At 50.5% G+C, this 22011-nt stretch overlaps 1 protein-coding gene across 1 annotated transcript in view; it reads left to right on the forward strand.

Moving 5' to 3' along the window:
* The first annotated feature begins 9 nt into the window (after positions 1-9).
* Positions 10-22011, forward strand: part of CORO2A (coronin 2A) — a 68404-nt gene continuing 46402 nt past the window's right edge. The window contains exon 1 of the mRNA XM_055271724.2: positions 10-197. The gene's annotated coding sequence lies outside the window, so the exon portion shown is untranslated. The remainder of the gene's footprint in view (positions 198-22011) is intronic.

Below are 22011 nucleotides of genomic sequence, written 5' to 3' on the forward strand. Positions count from 1 at the left end.
GGCGGACCCGTAGGGCGGGCGAGAGGGCGGACCTTGGGCCGGGCCCCCGCCCCGCCCTCCGGCCCCGCCCGCCGGGCTGCAGCGGGGAGGCGGCGGCGGCTCTGGGCGCGGGGAGTCGGCGGGCGGCGAGGAGCGCGGAGCCGGAGCTGGACGCCGCCGCCGCCACCGCCACCACCACCTGCGCGGCCGTCACCAAGGTAGGGCGGCCCCGCACCGCCGGCTGTGCCTTCCCGGTCTGCGCGATGGGGGCGTCGGGCGGGACGTGCGCGCTGCGCCCCCCCGGCTGCAGTTCCCGGAGAGGGAGGGATGCGGGGCTCGGCGCGCGGGGCACCTGGCTTTCAGCCCCTTTGCGTGACCTTGCACAAAGCACTGCTCCTCTCCAGTCCTCAGTTTCCGCGTCAGGATAGCGGGCTCATTGGTGGCCCCCTTCTGGCGGGGTTGTTGGGAGGGGCCGCCCGGAGGTCTGGGCTCCTGACGGCTCGCTGCCCGCCTGAGCACTGTCTGCACCGCCCACCCCTCCTGCCCCGGGTGAGGGAAGCTCACTCTGGGCGCGGCCAGCTGGTCCCAACAGGCCCCTGCTGTGGCCCGGGTGCTCCATGGGACTCTTGTCGGGACCCTTCCCCTCTTGGCTGCGTTACCTGCTGGGCCTCAGCTTCCTGGTACAGGAAACGGTGGGGTGGGGGCATCCCCGGGTCCCCGCCAAGCCGGCCTGGGCGTGCAGGTGGGGCATCAGCCGGCCCGCCAAGAGGGTTTACTCGTCTGGGGCTGGAGGAGCCCTAGGTTGGAGGTGGCTGGACTCCTGGCGGCACGACTGCCTGGACCAGCCCCACGTAGGCACCTCGATTTAGAATGGTATAGGACAGCTCCTTCCCCTTCCCTACCCGGGTCAGGTGCTGGTGCCTAGCTCTGTGTCCCAGAGCTAGTGTGTGATAAGGTGTGACACACACTAGCTGGTGTGACAAGGGCTGACTGGCGGCCACGCCTGGACCTCAGAGGGGTGACAGTGCCAAGGGGCCAAGTGCTGTGTCTGCGTGGCATTAAGGGATGGGGCAGAGCACAGGTCTGAGGGACTGTGGTCCCAGGCTCCCTAGGTAAAGAAGACCTATGGCATCTGGCCCAGCCCCTCTGTAAGATCCCCTCTGGAAGGTCTTGCTGCCCCCTTGCACACTCCTTGTGATAGGGATCTCACTAGTTGTAAACCAAGCTGGAATCTGCTACCCAGTCACTGCCTCTCCTGCTGGTCCTGCTCTGGACACACAAACAACCTCTGACCCTTCCTCCCTCACCCTGGGGCAGTGATCAGGTCCCTTAAATATGCTCACCTCCGGACCCAGCAGCCCCAGGCCCAGCAGTTTCTCCCATCAGATCCCGGGGAGCCAAGGCAAGAAGACGGAGCCGAGGTGTCTGCCCCGGAGCAGGCTATGGGGCCTCCGCTTTCCTGGGGCTTGTTCAGAACCCACCTGTGCATTAGGACTGCAATGTGTCTCCCCAGCTTCCTGCCCCTCCTGGGGACCGTCTGAGAGGTCTGGAGTGAGGAAAGCCGGAGCCCCTCTGCAGGACTTTCCTGCCCCATGGAGCCTCCTCTCCACCTCCCTGATGCCTGCCCTGTTTGAGGGAGCTGTTTCTAGGAATCACTTCTCAGCCTCCTGGTCTTTCTTGTCCCCTTCATGACCTGCCCCGCACCCAGGGATTTTCTTACAGCCAAAAGAGGGCAGGAGGCCCCTGGACAGATAGTGAGCTCTTTGTCATCACAGGTATTCAAGCAGAACCTGGGGGAAGTCTGTGGAATTCTAGGGCTGAAGTAGTGCCTATGACCTTGCCCTGTGGCCATGGCGGAGCTGCACAGGACTGGTAGCTGGACCACAAATGAGTATTATTATCCCCTCGTAAAAGCAGACAAAGTATACGTGCTGGCCCATGAGCCCAGCTCCAACGCACAGGCTTAAGTGCTACCTGGGTCTCCTGTCATCTCGACACATGTATAATCTGGGTCCTGTTCTCCTGCTTGCCTAATTCAAGCCTTTTTGGCCTGATTTAAGAGCATGGCAGATTCTGGTTATTAAAAAGTCATGCCATGACTTTAATTGCTAATAATTTTTAAATGCACCATGGAATTATGGAATGTCTGAGCTGAAAGGAGCCTTAAGACATCATCTCATTCACCCCCCTCATTTTACAGATAGGCATCCCCTGTCCCCAGAGGGGATGTGACTGGGCAAAGGTCACACAGCAAACCAGCAACCTAGCCCAGGGATCCTGATTCCAAGATTGGAGTGCCCTTTTTTCTCCAAAAAAACACATAACATATAATAAATGAAAGCAGTCTGTATTTATTCCTGTAAAATTAGCAAAAATAAAAATAAAAGGATGAAACTGTGCTGGCAAGGCTGTAGGGATTCGCCTGTGGCATTTAATTTTGCAGGGCAATCTGGCAGCCTGTTATCATGCAAATAACCATACTTGCCCTTTGCCCTTAGCCGACTACTCTGGGGACTTTATCCTAAGGAAGTAACTAGAGAGAGAGAGACATATGTAGTGCTGTTATTTATAAGAAGTTGTCTTCTGGCCGGGTGCAGTGGCTCATGCCTGTAATCCCAGCACTTTAGGAGGCCAAGGTGGGCGGATCACCTGAGGTCTGGAGTTCGAGACCAGCCTGGGCAACATGATGAAACCCTGTCTCTACTAAAAATATAAAAATTAGCCAGGTGTGGTGGCACATGCCTGTAATCCCAGCTACTCGAGAGGCTCAGGCAGGAGAATCACTTGAACCCGGGAAGCAGAGGTTGCAGTGAGCCGAGATTGTGCCACTGCACTCCAGCCTGGGCGACAGAGCAAGACTCCATCTCAAAAAAAAAAATAAAGAAAGAAATAAGTTGCCGTCTAGTGAAGAAGTGTTCAGTGTTTTATCTGAGGCTTAATAAACATTTCATTTGGCAAATACAGCTTAAAAAATAGTGGCACTGAAGTTTACATTAAGGGAGTCTGGCCAGCATAGAAACAGTTTAATCCAGAAGAAAGACCATGAGACTAAAGTCAGCAGACATAGATTCCAGGATGAAGTCTTCCTCTACCCTACTGTGTGACCTTGGGCCAATCCGTTCCCCTTTCTGGACCTCACTTTCCCCATCTGTGAAATGAGGGTAGATTCAGCAGTTGCTGAATTTGTTTGAGCTCTGACAGCCAACCTCTTAGAGTGAACAAATCTCAGTAGCAAAGCCGAGATTGGAAGGAGATTCATTAAATGAATCCCCTTAGAGGCAGGCAGTTAGCTCCGCACCGAAGGGTTTCAGCCTTAAACCTTTGCTATTTCAAAATGGCCAGAAGCTGGATTGTTTTAGAATTTGGTGTGTTTTTATCTTCTCTATCAAATCTCAGGAGGTCCAGAAAATAATTCAGCAGAATCTTCTTGTATTTTAAGTCTATAATCCGTGCCTTTCCTCCTTCAGAACAGATTGGACGTGCTTTGCAATCACACCTGGTCTGAAGGACCAGGAGTAGGTGACTTTGCTTCTGTGGGCAAACTGTGCCTCCTGGGGGTCTGCAGGCTGCTATGGGAAACTTACTAGGTTAAACCACACGAAGCGGCCAGTATGTGACTTTTTTTGACTTAAAAGAAATGGCAATTTCATTTCGTTCAGCCTAAATGGAAAAAGATATACAAGTATTTAAAGAGTGGTGTGCTCCTTACTATAATTGAGAGATCGGCAGGGTGTGGTGGGGACAAGGAAGGTGTGATTATGAGCTTGCAGAAGTCAAGGAGGAGGGACATGGGAGCCTCACTTTGAAGAATCACTAATAGTAATAATAATAGCTAACATTCATTGAGTGTTTACCACCTGCCTAATTCTGTCCTAAGTGCTTTGTGTTCATTCATTCATTTAGTCATTCAGCCAGTATTTATTAAGTACCTACATTGTACTAGTTTTTTTGTTTGTTTTGTTTTGTTGTTGTTGTTTGTTTTTTTTTTTTTTTTTTTTTTGAGACAGAGTCTCGCCCTGTCTCCCAGGCTGAAGTGCAGTGGCATGATCCTGGCTCACAGCAACCTCCGCCTCTGCCTCCTGGGTTCAAGTGATTCTCATGCCTCAGCCTCCTGAGTAGCTGGGATTACAGGTGCGTGCCACCACACCAGCTAGTTTTTGTATTTTCAGTAGAGACGGTGTTTCGCCATGTTGGCCGGGCTGGACTCGAACCCCTGACCTCAAGTGATCCGCCCGTCTCGGCCTCCCAAAGTGCTGGGATTACAGATGTGAGCCACCACACCTGACCTGTACTAGGTATTTTCTAAGTGCTGGGGAAGGGGGGAAGGCACTGACATTAAACAAAATAGACCAGAAAGATCTTCCCCCAAAGAGCTTACAATCAGATGGGGGGAAAGACAGATGAAAAACAATAAATAAAATAGATGAATAGGTGATAAATAAAATCGGTGATCAATGAGATGGAACAAATAGAACATAGGAGGGGTTAGGATGTGTGAGGGGGCAGTTTTAACTAGAGTGGGCTAGGGGCCTCATTGAGAAGGTGATTTTTAGGCAAAGGCTTGAAGGAGGAGAGGGGTGAGTCAGGCTCATTTCTGGGGAAACAGCCATTCAGGTGGAGGGAACAGCTGGGGCAAAAGCCCTGAGGCAGGACCATGTCTGGCATGTTCAGAGAAGCACGAGCTGGAACAGAGTGATGGCGGGAGAGGAGGACGAGAGGAGCGGGCAGGCCCTGGGCTAGACTGTGTACCCCACCATGCTCACAATGGAATCCTGCGAGTGTATGAGGGAGCTACTCTTTTTATCCCTCTTTTCCAGTTAAGAAAACAACGATACAGAAAAGTTACGTGGCTTATTGAAACTGTGTCTCATGGAGAATCTAGGACTTTCAGCCAGGGTCAGGGGGAGCCATGGAAGGCTTTTGAATTGGGTAGCAACATGGCCAGACTGGAATATTGGTGTGATTCCTGCGAGATTGCTATGGTCTGAATATTTATGTTCCTCCAAAGCTCACGTGTTGAAATCTTACCCCATAAGGTGATGGTATTAGGAGGTGGGGCTTTTGGGAGGGAATTAGGTCAGGAAGGCAGAGCCCTCATAATGGGATTAGTGTTCTTATAAAACAGGCCCCAGAGAGACCCTCACCTCCTCCACCACATGAGGACACAGTAAGAAGGCACTGTTCTATGACCCCGGAAGTGGGCCCTCACCGGACTCCAAATCTGCTGTCTCAGTCTTGGACTTCCATCCTCCAGAACTGTGAGAAATACATTTCTGTTGTTGATAAAGCACCCACATTTTTTTTTTTTTTGAGATGGAGTCTCGCTCAGCCGCCTAGGCTGGAGTGCAGTGGTGCGATCTCGGCTCACTGCAACCACTGTCTCCCGGGTTCAAGCGATTCTCCCGTCTCAGCCTCCTGAGTAGGTGGGATTACAGGTATCCGCCATCATGCCTAGCTAATTTTTTTTTTTTTTTTTTTTTTTTTTTTTTGAGACGGAGTCTCACTCTGTCGCCCAGGCTGGAGTGCAGTGGCATGATCTCAGGTCACTGCAAGCTCCACCTCCCAGGTTCATGCCATTCTCCCGCCTCAGCCTCCCCAGTAGCTGGGACTACAGGTGCCCACCACCACGCCTGGCTAATTTTGTTTTTGTGTTTTTAGTAGAGACGGGGTTTCACAGTGTTAGCCAGGATGGTCTCGATCTCCTGACCTCGTGATCTGCCCCCCTCGGCCTCCCAAAGTGCTGGGATTACAGGTGTGAGCCACCACACCTGGCCAAAGCACCCAATTTATGGTATTTTGTTGTAGCAGCAGCAGTGGATGAAGACAGGTGCAGAGAGATGGCTGCAGAAATAGTCCAGGCCTGGAGTGCTGTGGTGGGACCTGGGCAGTGAACTCGGTGCTAGGGGAGAGGTCGGGGTCCAGGCCAGGTGAACAAGAGGAGGATGAGGAGGAAGTCAGGCTGGCCCTGGGCTTATTTATTTAACAAACACTTATTAGCACTTCTTACCACCATCTAATAGTTAATATACATTAACCCAATCCCCATAACAACCTATAGGGTAGATACTGTTACTTATTATTTCTCCCATTTTAAAATGGATATATTGTATGTAAATGACATCTCATAAAGTTAATTTACAAAGAAAATACATTTTTAAAATTATAAACATTTGATAATGGAGAATTTTAGAAAAAGGCAGGAAGACAGACAAAATAAATTACCCATATCTTCTCCTCTTCTCATCCCACATAATCAATATGAACATTTACTTTCAGTCTTTTTTCTACTATCATTCCCATTTTATAGATGAGAACACTGAGCCCCAGGGAAGTTGGGTAGCTAGCCCAGGATCATACATTCAATCTATGTCATCTGCCTCCAGTGTCCAGTGCTTAATCACCTTCCCCTGCTGCCTGTAATCCATCCCTGGAATGTCAGAGTTGGTGGGTTCCATTAAGATACCATCCCCCAAACCTAGCCCCTCCCCCCACCAGCCACCCCACTCCTGGCATCATTTCACAGATAGGTAAAATAAGGCCCAACAAGAGATGGGGCCTTGCTCAGCATCTGTCAGCCAGTCAGGAGCAGATATGTGAAGTCTCATTCAAATAAGAAATCGGGAGCTGAGCATTTGTGCAGGGTTGATATGACAGCTGCTTCTAGCCTGGCCTTGAGCCTGGAGTTTGTAGGGGCCTGGCAAATGGCATGACCCTGCCCACAGGCAGTGCAGGGGCAGGCATGTGTTCCCTCGGCCCAAGAGTCTTGTCCCTCCAGCCAGCCCTGGGTGGGAGGTGAGTTTGGGGCTTTGCCCACACTGCAGGTCCCCTGAGAGTTGTCTCCTGTACTCTGACTGTGCATTTCTTTCTGGCTCTGGTGCCAGCAAACTCCTGGGGCTGCCTGCTGCCAGGGATGCAGCCCTGGCTTCTAGCCCATCTCAGACACTGAGTGGCCTTGGGCCAGTGTCTTTCCTGGCCCACCTGCAAAATGGCATCATAACGGCCCCAGCCACAGGATGAAGTAAGAAGTGCAAGGAAGTTCTTGCTCAGGGCGTGGTCCATGGAGTGCTCAATAACTGGGCAACTCCTGTGGCTGTTCCTAAGCCTGCACCAGGGTGTTGGCCCAGGCTGGGGAATTGAGCCCGCTGCAGTCACAGCCCCGTCCTGCCAACCTCCCTTTCACACCTGGCTGACCAGGTAGACCTGCCTGAGAAATCAGAAACAAGCCTCCAGCAATGGTTTGGAGTCTAAGATTGCAGACAACAAGGGATGCAGTGGAGCAAAAGAACCCAGGCCTCTAAAGAAGGAGAGCTGACCCCGCTACGGATATGCTCCTTAGGCAAGTCTTCTTTATGACTCAGTGTCCTCATCTGTAAAAGGGGAAGAATAATTCCTGCCTTAGTCATTGTAATGATCTTCACCCCAGTAACCATCTATTGATGTTTTTCTAATGCTTGGGGAGTGTGAATGTAGACAAGCTAGACCCATCACAGCCCCAAGGGCTCATCGCCTGGCAGGGGCACTACAGTTATCATAGGGAAGGCCAGGAGCTGTGGGGCCTCCAGGAGGGCACCTAACCCAGCCTGGGGTGGAAGTTGGGGGTCAGGGAAGGCTCCCTAGAGGAGCTGATGCCTGAGCTGGGTTGTTAGTGGGATTTGGAGACGGCCAGACTATGAAGGGTAGAAAAATAAGGGAAGATACTGGGTCAGTCAGTCCACCTCTCCAAGCGTCAGTTTCTTCATTTATAAAATGGGGATAATAAATACCTGCTCTGCCTAATTTATAGGCTTGTTGTAAGGCTCTAAAGTGGATAAAAGTAAGGAGGCACTTTATGAACTACAAAATGCCAGGCACCTACCTATTCATTTTTTATTGTGATTTCTGGAGCCCCTAGGGATTAGGGAAATACCAGGCCAGCATCTGGGGCTGGGAGAAATTTCAGTTGGTTTTGAAAGGGCTACTATCAAATCGGACAGAGACAGACAGCCGCCATTAACCACACACCCCTTGATTTAAGAGCTCTGGAGTATTTCTGTGCCTGGGTGCGGCTTTGTTTGGTAGGGTCCCTGAAGGCAGCCATGGCCCCATCACAGATCACAGCCCCACTCTGAGGATGAGGAGAAACAACCTCAGACCCAAAGCACTACATCCCTGTAGAGGCCTGGGACCTGCCAGGGATAGGGATAGAGGACGGGAGCACTGTGGAGCCGCCATGAAGAAACCAGTCTGTTTAGAGAGAAGGCCACCATGTCACGATAAGAGAAAGAGTAGTATGTGTGGAATGAGCCTGTTTGGGTTTGAATATGAGAAAAGAATCTTTCCCCGGCATGCAGACATAGCAAAATATTCAGACAGACAGACATCAAGCTAATTATCACTAAGTGGTAGAATTTTGTTTTCTTTGGTCTTTTCTACATTTAAAATGTTTTGGCTGGGCATGGTGGCTCCTCCCGGTAATCCTAGCACTTTGGGAAGCCAGGAGTTTGAGACCAGCCTGGGCAACAAAGTAAGACATTGCCTCTATTAAAAAAATAAAATAAAATAATTTTATACATGATAGATAATTTATTTCTGTAAAGATTTTGGTGATATGTGTACAATCATTCCTAAATATTCAGCTTCCAGGACACCTAAGGATATCAAAATCTGTGGATATTCAAATCCCTGATATAAAATGGTATAGTATTTGCATGTAACCTACACACACCCTCCTGTATACTTTAAGTCATCTATAGATCACTTACAATGCCTAGCACAATGTAAATGCTATGTAACTAGTTGTTATGCTGTATATGCATATTTTTAAGACAGAGTCTTGCTCTGTCACCCAGGCTGGAGTGTAGTGGCACAATCTCGGCTCACTGCAAACTCTGCCTGCCGGGTTCAAGCGATTCTTGTGCCTCAGCCTCCCAAGCAGCTGGGATCACAGGCATGCACCACCACGCCCAGCTAATTTTTTACATTTTTAGTAGAGATGGGGTTTCACTATGTTGGCCAGGCTGGTCTCGAACTCTTGATCTCAAGTAATCTGCCCTCCTCAGCCTCCCAAAATACTGAGATGACAGGTGTAAGCCACCGTGCCTGGCCCGTTATACTGTATTTTTAAATTTGTATTTTTTAATTGTTGTATTGTTATTTTGCTTTAATTTTTTCGAATATTTTCCATCTGAGGTTGGTTGAATCTACAGATGCAGGACCCACAGATACAGAGGGCCAACTATGTATGCAATATAAGTTATAATGATATTTAGATAATAAAATAATCAGGCCAGTCTGACATCACCAGGCTGCAGGGATGAAGGCAGCACTCACAGCATAAGGACTTTGGTGAGGCCTGGGTGACATCCCCAGTGCTGGCCTTCGGAACAGTTGGGAGCAGAGTCCAGGGATGGCTTGATGGAGTCACACTGGAGGCGATGTCTGTGGGGGTTTCTGAAGGTGGGAACTAGGACTCTTTTCTTGGGACAAAGACTTGGGGTTTTGGGTGGCTGCAAGCACAGTAGCATTGTGACCAAACTGTCCAACTGTGGAACCTACCACATCAGTAGCAACAGAGGGTCAGAGGCAGAGGTGAGGGTCCTGCTGAAGTTTGGGCCACTTTCTGAGCAAGACTAGGACAGCTGAGACAGATCCAGAGGGGTGCCAGGCCAGGGAAGGTCCTGAGCCTTCAAATTCTGTGAAGTTTTGGAGATCCAGGGTGAATGCTAGGCCTCAATAGACCCTTGCCCCTTAACGATTTGTGTTCTTGGTCTTTGGTCCCATCTCACAGGCGTTTGAGCCTCTTTGCAAGGGAAGTAAAGAATCTAAGCTACTGTGGTATTTCATTCAAGGCCAGGCTTATCTGTTGTGAGATGTATCCTTATTTTAGAATCCATTAAGAAAGAAAAAGCAGCCGGGTGCAGTGGCTCACACCTGTAATCCCAGCACTTTGAGAGGCTGAGATGGGCAGATCACGAGGTCAGGAGATCGAGACCATCCTGGCTAACACGGTGAAACCTCGTCTCTACTAAAAATACAAAAAAATTAGCCGGGCATAGTGGCGGGCACCTGTAGTCCCAGCTACTTGGGAGGCTGAGGCAGGAGAATGGTGTGAACCCTGGAGGCGGAGCTTGCAGTGAGCCGAGATCGCACCACTGCACTCCAGCCTGGGCGACAGAGCGAGACTCCGTCTCAAAAAAAAAAAAAAAAGGAAGAAAAAGCAACAGAAACTATGATTATAAGTTGCATCCCAGTTTCAGAGATGTTAAAATGTAAAAAACTGTCTTGGAATCATGTGACATGTGGCTGGCCCCCAGTTAGACTCTTAGTGTGCATTCACTCATGGAATCTTCACCATCGCATTGTAGCTAGATAGTCTTATCCTCTTTTTACAGATGAGGAGGCAGGAGCCCAGAGAGGTTGAGTAAATTTGCAAGGTCACGCAGCCAGCAAGCGGCAAAGCTGGGCTTTGAACCTGGTCTAATTAGATTCCACTTCTTTTTGCTCATCCAACCCCACAAAGAAAAGGCTCCTGAGTCCTGGCCCTTGGGAAGAACGGAATCTCCACACTGCCAGCTCAGAAATGCTCCAGTGGCCTGGTCATTAAAAGCCTGGTATTCTGAGTAATGGGGGTGGGAGTGTGGAGGAGGGCTGGGGAGATAATGAACAGGAAGGAGCTTTGAGAGCTTGCTGGCAGGGTCACTAGCCTCATCCTTGTTGAAACCATTGCAGGAGTGGCTTGGCCTGTGTGGCCTGCCCTGGAGAAAGGCTGTAGAGATATCTGCCCCACACAGATAATCCTGAAGCCTCACCCAGACTGACCCCTTCATTCGTTCCCTAAAAAGTTATCTTTCAATGTAATTTTTTGACTAGGACCTTTGTTCACGATTGATTACTTTGTGTATGTAAAGCATTAGAGATACCAAGCACAGCAAAACAGACACAGGCCCACCTTTGAGGGCTCACAGACCAAACGGGAGATGGACAGTAATCGTAGAGTCCACAGAACCTGGAGGAGGAGAGGGGAGTGAAGGGCGTACAGAGTAGAGAATGTGCTGAGTCCAGGGTCACTGCAGAAGGCTGCAGTCCAGGGCATAGATGGTGCCAGTCAAGGAAAGGAAGGTATTTGGAGATGAGATGGCTCTTTTAAGGAGGTGAAACTGAGGCTCAGAGAGGCCATAGGACTTGTCTGAGGTCACACAGCTCGGAAGTGACTCTCCTTGTATGGTTTTCTGTGTTGTGGGTTCCTTTCTTGAGTTTTCCTTTGGAGATGAAAACATGATGTGAGGGGAGCCATGGCCTGCGAGGGGATGGATGGGATGTTCTAAGGAAAGGATGTTGAGCTGAGATCTGAAAGATGAGTAGGGGGTGACCAGGCCAGGGTGGGGAGGGAGGCACGCTGCACAGGTGAAACAGCCCTGCAAAAGCCCTCCAGCTGGAGGAAACAGGACTTTGAGGAACTGAAAGCACCGTGATGTGTGCAGCTCAGATCCCTGGGCAAGGTGAGGCTGGGGAAGTAGAACAATGGCCACCAAGGGGTCTGCTCACATTTACATATTTCGGAAAGATCAAGGGCAAGATGGTTGGTGGCTGAGACTAAATGACCAAGTTTAACAGATGTTTGGAGCCAGGCACCGTGGCTCACGCCTATAATCCTAGCACTTTGGGAGACCAAGGCATAAGGATTGCTTGAAGCCAGGAGTTCCAGACCAGTCTGGGCAACATAGTGAGATGTCATCTCTAAAAAAAAAAACAAAAACGAGAGAGAGATGATTTGAAGGTGGGACAGGAGGCTAGGATTAGTGATGGATTGGCATTGGGTACAAGAAGAAGGAGGCCATGTGGGTGCCCGTGGGTTCTGGCTTTTCCGGCAGTGCCCTTCTCATGGCCTGACTTGCAGAGGGAGTCGTGCTGGAGGACACAAGCGACATGGGAGCAACCTTCAACCCACTGGGACCTTCTGCCCAGGGCTGGTTATTGTCCACTGTTTTCCTCCCAGCTGAGCTTAGATATCCTGGTTCACCCAGTGCTGGGGTTTGCCAGATGATGTGAAAAAATGTCAGTGGGGTGAGGGATTTTAGGGTGTTGATAAGAGTGAGCTGATGTCCCAGGTTACTGGGGACAAGAAATGGGCTTCCACAACATGCCCATGGGAATCACATGGCCCCCACACCATCCCTGGAGCTGGCCTTTCAGCAAAGCTGTTGCCGAGCGTGGTGGCGGAGTCGGGGCATTGCTTGATGCATTGTGTCATCCTGGAGAGGGGTCTCTGGTTGTGGCTTCTAGGGCCCTCTGCTCGAGCCTGAACCTGTTTGTACTGATCCATCATTGGGGACACTGGCAAAGGGCTGGTCACATCTGGCAGGTGACAGGAGGCTGGAGGTAGGGAGGGTGCAGTCAGGAGGGGTGCTTGAATTAGTGACTTTGGAAGCAGGTGGAGCATTTTCACCTAATGACAGAGTTCACTGTGCGGTCAAAAGAAGGGATGGTGCAGGTCAAGGAAAGGAGGGTATTTGGAGATGAGATGGTTCTTTTAAGGAGGTGAAACTGAGGCTCAGAGAGGCCACGGGACTTGTCTGAGATCACACAGCTCGGAAGTGACTCTCCTTGTATGGTTTTCTGTGTTGTGGGTTCCTTTCTTGAGTTTTCCTTTGGAGATGAAAACATGATGTGAGGGGAGCCATGGCCTGCGAGGGGATGGATGGGAATGCTTGCAGGAAGACTTCCTGGAAGAGGGAGCATTTCTCTAAGCTGAGCCTTATAGCAGCTGGTCATACAGAGTGGTGGATAGGGCATTACTGGCAAAGGAAATGATGTAACCCAAGGACTGGAGAGGGGAAAACTTACTAGGCCTATGTGGGATGCGATGAATGTAGGGTCTGGTTTGGCTCAGTATAAGAGGCAGAGTGTAAGGTATTTGCCAGACGCCAAGGGCAGGAAGGTAGGTGCAGCCTGCCCTGTCAGGGAGGAGTGTTTTAGCACTGACGCACTGACATTGTTTAGAATTGCAGGCACATTATGATCGTAAAATGTCAGAGTTTGAGGCATTTTTGTTTGTTTGTTTTGTTTTGTTCTGTTCTGTTTTGTTTGAGATGGAGTCTCACTCTGTCACCCAGGCTGGAGTGCATGGTGTAATCTCGGCTCGCTGCAACCTCCGTCTCTCGGGTTCAAGCAGTTCTCCTGCCTCAGCCTCTTGAGTAGCTGGGATCACAGGCGCCCGCCACCGCACCTGGCTAATTTTTGTATTTTTAGTAGAGACGGGGTTTCACCATGTTGATCAGGCTGGTCTCAAACTCCTGATGTTGTGATCCACCCGCCTCGACCTCCCAAAGTGCTGGGATTACAGGCAAGAGCCACTGCGCCTGGCCTATTTTTAAATTCTCTGTTGAAAATGCACCTCCTGAGTGTCTGCACCTGGCCGACTGCTCACCTCCCTCCTGCCGTCGTCCCTGCCACTTCCCCTTCCCCACTTGCCTCACATCCCTTCTTGATATACTCCTGGGCCACACCTTGGCTTTGAATCCCCAGCTGAGAAGCTATTGAAGGTTTTGGAATAGAGGATGCTGCCATCTACCAGTAGCCCAAGTGGGGTCTCAGCTTTAGAGAGGTGGGATCTGAGATGAGGACAGCCTGGAGGAGGCAGGAAGGACCTGGAAAATGGGGAGGATGAGAGATAGGAGCAGGATTGCAGGTCATTGCTTCATAAGACCCAGGACCCATGTCCACAGCTGCCCACCAACACGCCAGGCCCAGGCCAGCACAATGCTGGGCAGCAGGGGCTCCGCGTCCTGCAGGGTCACTGCTGTGGCTGGTAGGCAGAGGCAGAATCCTCATGCTGTAGCAGTCCCAGATCTCAGCCACTCAAGTAGGACCTTCCAGAGCCTAGGGAAGGGTTTCTTCCCAGCCCACAGATGTCGGCAAGACTTTATGGGCACTCAAACAGCAGCCCGAGAGCTGGTTTGATTGGTTCCATTTTACAGATGAGGAAACTGAGGCTTCAGAGTGAAGCCGACCGAGAGGCACAGTAAAGTAAAAGGACCAGTAAAGAGCTAGACTGTAGCCACTTTTAGCAGCCATTTGTAGCATCAAGGCCTAGAGATTTGCATTCTCTCCAGGATCTGCCACTGACCAGCCAGGTGACCCTGGACAAGTCACATCCCTTCTCAGGTTCTTGTTTCCTCACCTGCAAAGTAAAGGTTAGACTAGATCATTTCTGCCATCCTTTGAGCTTAAAAATTATCTCTGACTCTCTTCATCTTCTATCCCAATTGCCTCCAAAGTGATCTATGCAAGATGCACATTGGAGTGCAGGAAAAAATATCTAAACAAATAAAACAAAGAACTCAGCTTTACTCACATTTGCCAGGTGGAGACACTCTTGCCAGCTGGAGTGTCAGGCAGCCTCATGTGGTCCAGGAGTCTCCAGAGAGAAGGGGAAACACTCTAAGAAAGGGTAATGAGGACTCCCTTACTCTTTGGTTTTTGGCAAGTTATCCCAATTAATTAACCTGGTTTATTAATCCAGGTTAATCCAGGCTAATTAATCCAGATTGGATTTACAAATTATATTCACCACTTTAAGCTAACTAGCCCTTACGAAATGGATACGTGGTTTTTAAAGATTCCCACTGAAAAATTGTGACTTGTTAGCAGTGCTTACTTACTATGCTAATAATGCTAGTACATGAAGACAAGCAAATGGAAGAGTTGAGTGCCGGCCTGTAATCCCAGTACTTTGGGAGACCAAGGTGAGAGGATCACTTGAGGCTAGGAGCTTGATACAAGCCTGGGCAACATAGCAAACCCCCATCCCAAGAAAAAGTTTAATAATTAGCTGGGCATGGTGGTGGATGCCTGTGGTCCCAGCTACTCAGGAGGCTGAGGCAGGAGGATTGCTTGAGTCCAGGAGTTGGAGGCTACAATGAGCTATGATGGCACCACTGCACTCCAGCCTAGGCGACAGAGCGAGACTCTGTCTCTAAAAAAAATGTTTTTAATAAAAATAAATTTAAAAAAGAAAAAAAGTGAGAGAATTAACACTGGGATTCCCAGTGCAGTCACTTCATCAACCACAAGACCCAGGACAAAAACAGTGACAAGCTAATAAGTCTGACAAGTTTGTCAGCTCAAGTTTGTTTGTTTGTTTATGTTAGGGGACACTTTGAAATAGATATTTACAGTCACTCTGGTTAGTGATGAATCTAACTCTGTGTATATGTTTTGTCTTGCGAGGTTTGATTATGATTATTTGTATATAATATAAGATAATGAGGTATGAGCTCAGTTTTTTTTTTTTTTTTTTCTTGTGGAAGGAATGAATGATCAAAAAAGTTTGGAGATCACCTGAGGTCAGGAGTTCAAGACCAGCCAGGCCAACATGGTGAAACCCCATCACTATTAAAAATACAAAAAAATTTGCCAGGTGTGGTGGCACATGCCTGTAATCCCAGTTTCTCTGGAGACTGAAGCAGGAGAATCGCTTGAATCTGGGACACAGAGGTTGCAGTGAGCCGAGTTTGTGCCACTGCACTCCAGCCTGGGTGACAGAGCCAGACTCCATCTCAAAAAAAAAAAAAAAAAAAAAAGTTTGGAGCCTATTGCTCTAACCTCCTGGTCTTTTCCTTGCTCCTGCCACCTCTAACACGCCACCACGTTTGTGATCAAGCGTTGCTCCAGTAGAGTAGGATTTCTCTATTTTTCTACCCGTTCCCAGGGGAGAGACCCCATGGGAATACCTCTGTCCACAGAGCCCAGCACAGGGGCAGTCTCCTGCTGGGGACTTGGAAAATGTGGGTGGAGTGAATGTGCTCCAGTTTTCCCCTCGCGTCGTGGGGGCTGCTGATGCTCTGCCGGCCTTTCTAGCAGAAAAGACCTAAGGTCTGCCATCATTCCCAGCCTAAAGCACTCTCTGGAGAAGCACAGTTCACCTTTCAAAGGTGTGAGTCCAGGAGAGCCTAGATAAGGCAAATGACCCCTGAGCTCACAATTATAAGGCCTTTCTTTCCTAACCATCTTTGGAATTTGCCCCTCCACAAACGAGTCTCCACTATTACTTAGAGCAACACAGATAAGGAACAAAAATGTTTGGTACCGTATCCAGGTACAGGAGGACAGGACTCTGTTCTGTGTTTTAGCGCACTCTTTTGGACTGGGAGGCTGGAGACCTGGATCTTGTTCCTGGTTCTGCCCTGTGTGGGTGGACTTTGGCATGCTGACTCCATTTCCTCTTGCTGTACCCCATGAGCTCTTGGGGTCTGGCTAGTGCTGTTGTTCCAAGATGTGACATCTGGGATCCTTTTTGGGGACCTGCTCTACTGAGGAGTTCTCAGCCCCCATCTGCAGAGTTCGAGTATAACCCGGAAGATGGGGACAGCTTGGAGCATATGGGCAACCAAAATGGGGAGGACATGGGAAACCGAGTCACACAAGAAACTCCCCACCCCCCAGTGGAGCCATCCCAGGGACCTGAGTTAAAAGGTCTTCAATCTCTGGAAGGTTGTCATGGGGCAGAAGCAATGGATGTGGCTGGCGGGGCTCCAGGAACAGATAGGGCAGTGGGGAAAATTGTAGATTTCTCTTCAGTAGATGCGAGGAAGTCCACTGGTTGAGCACATCTTCCCCCAGCAGGGGTGAGCTCCCCATCACTAGACTGGTACAAGCCAAAACTATCAGACTCTTCACGTGGGGTGCTGGGGAAAGAAGGGCAGAATTCTGGGGTATTGTATTTGGTGCTTGCCCCTAGATGTAATATCGTTTGGGAGAGAGTTAGTGGGTCTGGCTAAAAATTGAAGAATTAGAGCTTTAGATTCTAAATCAACACTCATGGGTTGATAAGGGGCACAAGGCTTTCTCTACTTTCATTCGGTTCAGAGGGTTTTGGTGCCTCCCAGCACAGGTGACACCCCTCACCCCTCCCCTGAATGTTTAGATCTTTAGATATTGCAGCTTTCAGGAAAAATAAAGGACCATGAACACTTTGTGCTTCTAGTTTAATCTGTAAGCCCTGTTCAAAGCCCATATTCATTTTTATTAAATGTTCATTTCAATCCATGAATACAGGTCAATAGCTTAGGACAGTGCCTGGCTCACAGTGAGTACTCAATAAAGGTTACCATTATTTACCTTATTTACTTATTTTGAGCTTAGTTATTTAACAAATACTTACTTTGAGTTTACCATGTGCCAGGCTGGGTTCTAAGTGCTTGGCAGATATTAACGCATTTATTGTTATCATCCCCATTTTACGGATGATAAAACCCAAGGCCAAGAGAGGTAGATAACCGGCCCAATGTCTCCCAGCTGATGTGTGGCAGGGCTGATGTCTGAGCCTGGCAGGCGGGTTCCCGACCATGTCAGTAGCCACTGTGCTGCTGCCTCTCGATGCGATTGTGTCGTGTAATAAATAAACCAGCCCCTCTGCATCCATTCTCCCTCAGAGCCTCCCTACAGCCTCCAGAGGGTGACAGGCAGGGATACCCACACCCATTTAATGGGTTGAGACACTGGAGCCCAGAGAGGGGCTTTCACAACATCACACAGCAAAAGAGGGCAGAGCCTACTGGAGCCCGGTCACTGGCCTTGGAATATCTATGTGCCCTGCCGGCACAGAGCAGGGCTCCCTGCTGAAGCCCAGTGGGAGTTGGTGCTAATTAGGGGTCCCTGGTCCTTCAAGGGGCCCTTCCTTCACCAGGAGGAGGGAGGTTGGTGGGAAGAGCCACGACTCTGCCGGGGGCCTGGGGAAATATCATCCAGGCATGTCCTGAAGCAGGGAGGCTCCCGGTGTCTGGGGAAATAGCAAGGCCTCCCCACCCTACCCAGCCCCTCTGCTGGGGCCCTGGCAGAGATGGCCCTGAATAGCCAGGAGTGAAAGGGGAAGCAGACAGGGAGGGCCATCCCGCACCCCATCCCCTGCTTTGGAAGTCACATCAGGGACCAACTCTAAGGTCAAGGGTCGGGAAGGGCTAAAAGAAGTAGGAGCTCTGTGGAAATCAACATGGAAGCAGAGATGTAGCTGCCAGGGAGTTCAGGAAAGCTGTGGGCTGATACCTAGGTGCTGTTATTTCTCTTTTCTTTCTTTATTTTTTTTAATGATGGTGATATATACATAGCAAAGTTTACCATTTTTAAGTATACAATTCCATGGCATGACGTACATTCCCATTGTGCAGCCATCTGTATTAGTCCACTCTCACACTGCTATAATAACATACCTGAGACTGGATAATTTATAAAGGAAAGAGGTTTAATTGACTCACAGTTCCACATGGCTGGGGAGCCTCAGGAAACTTACAATCATGACGGAAGGTGAAGGGGAAGCTGGCACCTTCTTCAGAGGGCTGCAGGAGAGAGATAACTCGCAGGGGAAACTGCCCTTTTCAACCATCAGATCTCATGAGAACTCCCTTAGTAATACCAGGACAGCCTGGGGAAACCGCCCCCATGATCCAATCACCTCTCACCAGGCCCCTCCCTCCACACGTGGGGATTACAATTCAAGATGAGATTTGGGTGGGGACACAGAGCCAAACCATATCACCATCACTGCCAAGATTTTTACATTTTGATTTCACAGTAGCCTACTCTATTCTTTAATGTTTTTGTTTACATGTGTCAATGAAGAGCGTATGTTCAGACTGAAATATATTTGACAAAACAGGAACATACATGTCGGAGACTAACACCTGGCTGGGCCCTTGCCAAGCACTGCTCTGAGGCATTTTATATGAATGAACATCTCCTTTATAAGGTAGGTGCTATCATGGACCCCAGCTTACAGCTTAGGAAACTGAGGCACAGAGAGGTTTAGGAAAGCTACTCAAATGCTTACCTTGGCCCACTGGTTGCTGCCATTTATTGAGAACTTTACCATGGGCCAGGGCTACACGCTCTTTGTGTATTTTTGGGGGGCGGTGCGGAGGTGGGAGGGGGAACAGAGTTTCGCTCTCGTTGCCCAGGCTGGAGTGCAATGGCGAAATCTCGGCTCACCGCAACCTCCACCTCCCAGGTTCAAGCGATTCTCCTGCCTCAGCCTCCCGAGTAGCTGGGATTACAGGCATGCACCACCACGCCCGGCTAATTTTGTATTTTTAGTAAAGACGGGGTTTCTCCATGTTGGTCAGGCTAGTCCCGAACTTCCGATTTCAGATGATCTGCCCGCCTCAGCCTACCAAAGCGCTGGGATTACAGGCGTGAGCCACCACACCTGGACCAAGGGCTACATGCTGTTAAGCTCCTTGTTCATCTCACAGCAACCTGGCGATGTGGTACCGAGACTTAGAGAAGGGAAGTGAGTCTGGATGTGGATGCAGGTTTCTCTGACTCTGAAGCCCGTATCTTAAGCATGTGTACTGGGCTGCAAAGCTGTTATGGGACAGCAGGTGCAATAGGTGGATTTTGTTCCAGCTGTGGAGCATCATGAGAAGGAGGATGAGGAGGATTGGGATGCCCAGTTCTGGAGTGCTGGCCTTATAGCATGCAATTTATATATTGAGAACAAGACTTAAGAAAGCAAGCCAAGCAGCAGAGCCACAGTGGCCACCGAGTTGGGGGGTGGTTGAGTGCTCATGGAGCCCTTGGAGTGTGGACAGAAGTTCCTGCTGCTTTTTAATCGCGTAACCTCAGAAAACTGAGCCGCTGCTCTGCAGAGTGCCCTGGACACACTCACGAAGTAGAGATAATCCTCCGCACCCCCAGGTGGTTGTGAGGGGTAAACTGAGCGATAGTTGTGAATCATAGAGCTGGGCTGTAGAGTAGCTGTTCTCAAAGAGTGGCCCCTGGGCCAGCGGCTTCATAGTCACTGGGAACTTGGTGGAAGTGCAGACTCTCAGCTCTCACCCACGCTGCCGAATCAGAAACTCTAGGATGAGGCGCAATAATCGGGGTTTGTTTGTTTGTTTTTTGTGAGACAGAATCACTGTGTTGCCCAGGCTAGTCTGGAACTCCTGGCCCTAAGCGATCCTCCCACCTCGGCCTCCTAAAGTGCTGGGTTACAAGCGTGAGCCACCACCTGGGTTTGTTTTTTTCTAGCCCTCCAGGTGACTCTGAGCACCCTCAGATGCTCTGCTGTGACACAGCAGGCAAACACATGTAAATGCGATGCTGTCACCTGTCCTCACAGCCAGTCTTGCGGGCAGAAGTGCCTTTCCCACAGGGGCACTGACATCTTTGCTGCACTCTTTTCATCTTCATAAACCCAGGCTGCTGGCACTTGAAATTTGAGATGGGCAATCAGGCTGGCCTCCTGCCTTCCTGGCCTGCAGGCCCAGCCTGAACAAACAATTTAGGTGGAGCTCCTGGAGGCTGGAGGCAGAGAGGAGGTACCTCGCCATCCTCTCCTGCCAGCTGTTGGAGACTCTGCTTGGGGAACTGATTAAGGGTGAGCAGAGGCATTTATCTCCATGTTAACAAGCAGGTGAGAGAGTAGCGGAAAAGAACTTCCCATCCACTTCCCGCTGTGGGGCAGAGCTTGGAAGTGGGGCATGGGGTCGAGCTCAGAAGTGGGGTGTGGGGCTGAGCTTGGAAGTGGGGCATGGGGTCGAGCTCAGAAGTGGGGTGTGGGACTGAGCTTGGACGTGGGGCGTGGGGCTGAGCTCAGAAGTGGGGTGTGGGGTCGAGCTCGGAAGTGGGGCGTGGGGCTGAGCTCGGAAGTGGGGTGGGGGGGCCGAGCTCAGAAGTGGGATGTGGGGCCAAGCTCAGAAGTGGGGTGTGGGTCTTCCAGCATCTGCAGGAGCAGGCAGGCCCTCAGTCGTATCTGGGGACTCTTGTTCCAGGGCAGTCACATCCTTTTCCTCCTGAGTCCAAGCACGGAAGGCCTCAGAATTCTCTCCCTCCTCCTCATGGTGTTCCACAACCCCTCTAGCCCACTGGAGCTGGACATGAAATGAAACCCACTTATTTCTTCCTTAGATACCAGCCCAAAGTTGAGGAAAAAAATCGTTTCCCAGGCTCAATGTCCTAACTTCCTAATTGCAGAGGTTAAGTCTACTTCAGCTCTGACCATGTCACACCCCCAGTTACAAACTTTGATGCCTCCCCACTGTCTCAGGTGCCACCTCCTCAGCACTGTGCCCCCAGCACCTCTCCCGGCGGCAGCCCCATTGCTGGCCTGCAGTTGCTCAGACCCAGCCTCCCCACCCCCGCGCTGCAAGCTCCTGGCTCCATCTCCGCACACCACAGCCAGGCATGACCTAGCACAGCGCCCTCCACCCCATGCCTCCCCTTCTCTCCTCTGCTGGGCTTGCTCTACTTGGCCTTGAAGGCTCAGCTCAGTCGTATCCTCCCTGACTCCCCAGATTTCCATCTCCCTGCTGCAACTTGCAGCGCTGGCTTTAGCCCTGGTGACTCTGAATTGAGCTTGCTGGTTACGTGGGGGCCTCCCCCATCCTCTGAGCTCCCCCATAAGTGACGCTGTCTGGGTCTGCCCATGCATCTCCCCTACAGTGCCCAGCATGGCATCAGGCTCAGAGTGGGCACCGATGATGTCCGCTGAACTGACTGGCCCCAGGTCCCTGAGGCAGGCAGAGTGAGGCCTGATTTGTGGGTCCATGCTGAGAACAGAATGCAGGACCCCTAGTTGGATGCCCACCCCAGGACCAGAGTTACAGAGCTTTAGCCCTGCCTCGGGCTGACTGTGGGACCCTAAGCAAGGCGCGCTTCCTCTCTGAGCCTCAGTGTCCCTCTCCGTCCAAAGACAGGTCCGAAAGCTCTGTGCCAGAAAGTGGATAGTGAGCAGGAAGTGGAGCTGCCAGATTTTCACCCTCCTGGAGGTGTCTTGAAAAATCCCCAGTGACCCTTGTCGCTCGAAACTCCCAGATAAGGAGATTGTGGGGCAATAAACCTGTGTGGAGTTTTGGTCAGGGCTTGATTTGGGGGATTAAACAGAAGGAAGCTCTGCTCTGTCTCCAGAAGGTCCAGGCAGGACAAGGCCTTCTCAGGACAGCTGACGGCTGGACAGCTCTGTCGCCCTTGTGGTCCTGTGTGTGTCTGGTGTATGCGGGCTGCAGCGCCCTCCACAGACCGTCCTAACAAGTGGGCAGGGCAGGGCTGTTACTATTATAT

The sequence above is a fragment of the Symphalangus syndactylus genome, chromosome 3 (assembly GCF_028878055.3).
Source record: "Symphalangus syndactylus isolate Jambi chromosome 3, NHGRI_mSymSyn1-v2.1_pri, whole genome shotgun sequence".
In the NCBI taxonomy this organism is placed as follows: Eukaryota; Metazoa; Chordata; class Mammalia; order Primates; family Hylobatidae; genus Symphalangus; species Symphalangus syndactylus.